General features: G+C 37.5%; 1 pseudogene; it reads right to left on the bottom strand.

Moving 5' to 3' along the window:
- The window catches only part of LOC102470755 (protein S100-A10 pseudogene), a 17,952-nt pseudogene extending 16,375 nt beyond the window's left edge, over window positions 1-1,577 (bottom strand).
- Window positions 1,578-5,393: the final 3,816 nt, after the last annotated feature.

Raw genomic sequence — 5,393 nt, 5'->3', positions numbered from 1 at the left:
AGGGAAAATAGCATATGGGGAGAATTGCTGAGAGAATTTTATTCAAAGCACCTCCTTCAGGTATTTCCTAGCCTGAGAAGGAAGATATACTGTCTTTCTGGAGCTTGCTTGTGGTAGAGGGCAAAGGAGGTGTCGCTTTCCCAAGGAGATAATCAGCTTTCAGCATAAAGACATATAAAGAAGCCTCAGATGGTCTGATTTGGCTTTACACATCTTAACTAGTAAATATGTCACAGAGAGGGCCTAGTAGCAGCATGAATATTTATACTACTCAACCCTAAGAACATCTACATAGTGATGAGAACTAGGCCCATGAACTACGGTGGCAGAGGTGGGCTAGGGTTAGGGTTTTCAGACAAAAGACAGAACAACTAGTTAAATTTGAACTTAAGGTAACACTATTTTTAAAGATAAGTATGTTTCAAATATTACAAGAGACATACTAATTGTAAAAATTACTTGTTGTTTACTTGAAATTAAAATTCAACAGAGGGTCCTATATTTTCATTTGAGAAATGTGGCCACCGTATTTGAGATAATTCTCCTGTCCCAGAAGGTTGGAGACTCCTATATTAGGTTCTGGAATTATACCAGAGGATGGGCTTATATGTCCTTTTCTTATCCAGAACCCCTGGGATCATACTGCTTGGATCTGGAATCTTGAATTCCCTAATACTAGGTTATAATCTAGGGCACGTTACTTCTATATGCTTCAATTTCTCATCTATAAACTAGGAATCATAGTAACTGACCATGTCTCATTCTGCTTTAGAGATTAAATGAAGAAATATATGTAATGTCCTCTGACTAGTGCTTGTAATACAGTAAGCACTTAGTAAACATTTGTTGCAAAAAAAAATGTAGATATTATTATTATGTTAGGGGTTCAGCACTCAGGAACATGAGTTGTGCTGCTGGAGGGAGCTGAGAGCAGTCAGTAAAAGAAGATGGCACAGTCGTCTAGTGTTCTTGCACAAGGAAACTGACTCCCATGCCCCCAGTTACCTCAACCTTTCAATGTGAGAACTGAAAGAATAGAACAAACTGTCAGGGCACCATGAACAGACATCAGACTCATGCTTGAAAAGAATCAGATCCTTTTGTTGAGGCAGCAACCACTTTTAGTGCAAATGTTGTCTCAAATCTGCACAAGAAGGTGGAAATAGGCAATGCAGCTAAGAAGCGTGGGCAGAGGGCTAAGAACATGGCCCATCTCAACATTTGTTTAATGATTCCACTTGTTAGACGACCTTCCAAACACCACAAACACTAAAACCCTTTTCTCTGTCTTTTAATTAAACATGTGCAGATGACTCAGGGACCTTCTCAGTTCTGTCAGGCCCTAGAGCTCTCCTTTCTCTCTGTCCCAGATGTAGCCTTGCATCTTGCTTTCCTTCTATTTTCTGAGCTGACTCTATTGCATCCATTGCTAAACCTGGCTGGGAAATTCACATTTTTCCCAGTCTCCTGGTCTGATGTTATCCCTGAAGATAAACACATGTAATCTTTGAGGTTTAAAATATTTTAAATTTACGCTCAAGAAGAGACTGAACAACTAAGAACTGTCCCCGCACCATGGCGGGAAGATCTGAGCCTGATGACAGACAGCTGCAGTCTGCTCTGTCCTCCGTCTCTATCACAGGCCCATCTTGTGGAATCAAGCTGACTAACCAGCCTGGGCCTCAGTTTCCGTAGCTGAAAGGAGGATAATTATATTCCCTGCACTGCACTGCCTACCACACAGGGTCGTTTTGAAAGTCTAATGAAATAATACATGTGAAAGAATTGTGAGAACTATTAAAACACCAAAAAGTTGTTATTTTTATTGTTATTAATTCTCACTGCCTGTGAGAGCCGAAATCTTGTGTGAGAGACATTACCATATGCTTGCAAACTCTAGATTTGGGGCATTTATTTCCTGCAAGAGGAATATTGAAATTAAATTTTTAAATTCAAGAGTGAACTATGCTGTGTCTGAATCAAACATTTTTATTTCTACAGCCTGAGTGCATTCCAAGAATGTTACTTTTACTAAATTAATTTGCCTAGCTCAGTGAGGTCTCAGTGCCAAGTGGTGGCTGTGTTCTATAAAATCATGGAACATCTTTTAATATAATTTTAATAAGTCTACTGAGAAGATATTTTCATTCATGTGACCAGAATGGCATCTCCAAGTGGTTTTGATGCCACCACTCCTAGGATACTAAAATTACAATTGGAGCCAAATCAAACATTTTAATTGAAAGTAAGAGTTCAGTGCAATAGTTGACTTCCTAAGATTGAAAAAATGTACTTTCTTCTCTATGGTGGAGGCTTAAATGACACCTCCTTAATCTATTACTATATCCCAAGGAACACCTCTTTCCTGTTGGGTCTCTTCAACCCACAGAATTCTTTGGCTGAATTCAGTATTATCTGCTTCTTTGCAGAAACATACAGATAATTTACTAACTCTTGTCATGTTTGTGAAATAGAAGAGGCTGTAGTTTTCTTTTGTCAGTTTTTCTTTTTCTCTTGTCATTTGATAGTCTTGACTCTCTTAGGGAATCTCTCTTCTACCTAAAATTTTTCTCTCTGGCATATTTCTATACTGTAGTTACGCAAAGGAAAGAAAGAATGAAGGAAAAACCTGAGAGAGAAAGAAAGAAAAAGAGAAAGAAATAAAAGGAAGAAGGATGAGGAGAGAAAGGAAGGAGGAGGATGAAGAGAAAAAAGGAGGAAGAGGAAGAAGGAAGAGAAAGAAGAAAATTGAGGAGTAGGAGAGGAGAAAAAGAAGAAAGGGAAGAAAAGCAGGACTTTGCTATTGGCAAATTTTAACATTCTACTAAGCCCACATTTTAAATCTCTCAGTATATGGACCTGATATATTTTAGTGCTACCTGAGCAAAATTCTTCTCTATTAAATAGATTGGTTTTTACAGGCCTGCTGAAATTTAGGTTTTAAAAGCAAGTAGTTTAAAACCTACTTTAGTCATGCCAACATTCTTATGCTCAGCTTGTTCATAAAGGAGGTGTTTGTCAAAAGAACTGACACACTTGGAAGACAGAATACCTCTCCTCAAGTGTAAGATGCAAATCAAACTATTAGGTGTGAGGTATGGTCTTTATAGTCCATGTGGATTAATTTAAATGAAGCTGAATTCTGAGCTTCAATTCTAGTGTTGCCTATTTATTTTAATGGCAAAAGGAATTCTACTAGGTTTTCTTGTGAGTTTAATATTTTCTGGATCATTCTGGACAGGAATCTGGCACTGAAGGTCAAAAACCAGCCAGTTTTCTGTTTGCCTCTGCTTCCATATTCAATGATGCAATAATGTGACTTGTTATCCAAAGAAATTAGGAAGCAGAGGTGGGGCTGAGGCAACAGAAAGAACCTATTTGAGTGACGAGTGAATTGGTTGGTACAGAAGCTTTAGCAGACATCCAAACTGGAAATGCCAGATCACGAAGTGGACATTAAGCTATAAGGTATCAAAGAGCTTGAATCAAAGTTATACTGAAGTTCACAGGCAAAATCCCTAGACAAAGTCACAAATTTGAGAAATTAATAGAAATCAAAATGTCACGTCATAATAAAAGTAAATTAAAGAGCTCAAAATTTCCAGAGCAAGTGACCATGTTCTCCTTTTTCAATTGATAATCATCCTACATACTGACTAAAGAATGATATTTTCATAAGATGAACATGCACACAAATGCTTAATGACTGCATGTACACACATACACACAAAATAAAGAAATAACTAAATGTATTTCACTGTTTCAGGAAAAGTTTCTAGGTTGAATTGTGCTAAACTAAACAACCAACCAACCAACTTGGAACCTGTTTTCAAAGGATAATCCTTGTTTCCGGCACCTCCCACTTAGTTCTTTCTGGTTTATCTCCTGAGGATTTTGGACTTAATGAAATTCTCACTGGTGCATATTGACTGCTCAGTTTTTTGTTCTGAGGGGGGTAGTGGGTATGATCCTTGACATAAAGAAACAGAGACTTATTATCCAGTGGATAAAACCATGTTTTGATTTTTACTGAAACACTTCCATCAGCTAATAGCAGAGAGATTTTCTGGTTTTTGCAGAGCTACTGAAGTTGGGATCTCTGTGAATCTTAAAGTTCTTTCCTTCTCTTTCTTGGAATAAAGGCACATGGATCAAGAGTTAGATACCATATAACACAACTCATGACTCCAGCTAAGTGCCAAGAAACTGAGATGAAGGAAAGGAGGTACTGATACATCTTCAAAAGTTTAGAAAGTAATGCCCAAGAGAAATAGTCTTAGGAAATAAGGCTACAGTGGCAGGATGATATCTCTACAAATAGTATCTGTAGTTGACATGACAGTAGAGAGAAGCTGAAATGGATTATGACAGAAAGCCATGGGATAAATTTGCACCTAGGTTTTACAGGCTTTGTTCAAGGTGATATTAGTTAGTTCCAGGCCAGAGGTATGCACAGCCTTCATTCTGTGTGCTAAAATTACCTGTGTCTCATCTCTACATTGATCCAGAGAGAACTATAATGTTCAACGGTTCCTTGAAAAGGCATTCCCAGTACAATGAAATCTTGACTTTCTATTTAAGTGGTTCAACTATGCTTGAGGCTATTCTATTAAGGCATTTCACAAAGACTAGCTCACCAAAAAAAAAAAAAAAGAGAAAAAATCTTGCCTGGTAAGCAAGGGAATCTTCCCATCACAATTCACTGTCCTGCATGTAGATGCATTCAGTGGGACAAACACATCTGGGATGCTTTCTAAAGAGATAAATAAAACCTTAAAAGGGATTGATAATTAGAAGAATAGTGCTAGAGACTTTGCTCAAATTATATTAAATTTATTTCTCAGAAAAAGCTCAATTTTAAAGGGAAAACTTGTTATGAGTGTCTTTGTCTTGTTTTTAGTTACTTTTTTCTTTAATAAAAAAAAAAATGATTGGCATTGTAGTCAGGGTATAGGCTTTCCAGAGCTGAGCTGACTGACTGGTTCACTGGTTAGGAATGGAAAACTATCTCCTCTCTGTCTTATTTCTCTGTGAGATAAGAATGAAAATAAATCTGTTGTCTACATTTAAATCTTCTATTCGGTAGTCCACCTATGAGCAGATAAGAAGGTCTTGCTGCTTTTCCGGATCATTCTACACAATATCATGCTTCTTTAGATGTGGGTGCAATGTATTTCATAGTGCAATAAAATCCAAGCACTCATGAGGCTTGTACTAAGGTGGGGAAATAAAGTTAAGCCCAGAATTATGGGTGATGTCTGAATTCTCTGCTATGGGGAAGAGTATAAAGAGGGAATCAGACTTCCTGAGGCATGAGTTCATTTCTAGTACTAATACTCTATGTCATCAGGAATTAGTGCTTCTTCACTTCTCTACAACCAAGAAGCCAAATT

The sequence above is a fragment of the Tupaia chinensis genome, unplaced genomic scaffold (genome assembly GCF_000334495.1).
Source record: "Tupaia chinensis unplaced genomic scaffold, TupChi_1.0 Scaffold000045_1, whole genome shotgun sequence".
NCBI lineage: Eukaryota > Metazoa > Chordata > Mammalia > Scandentia > Tupaiidae > Tupaia > Tupaia belangeri.
The sequence above is the reverse complement of the archived record's forward strand: the minus strand, read 5'-3'. Positions and strand labels throughout refer to the sequence as shown.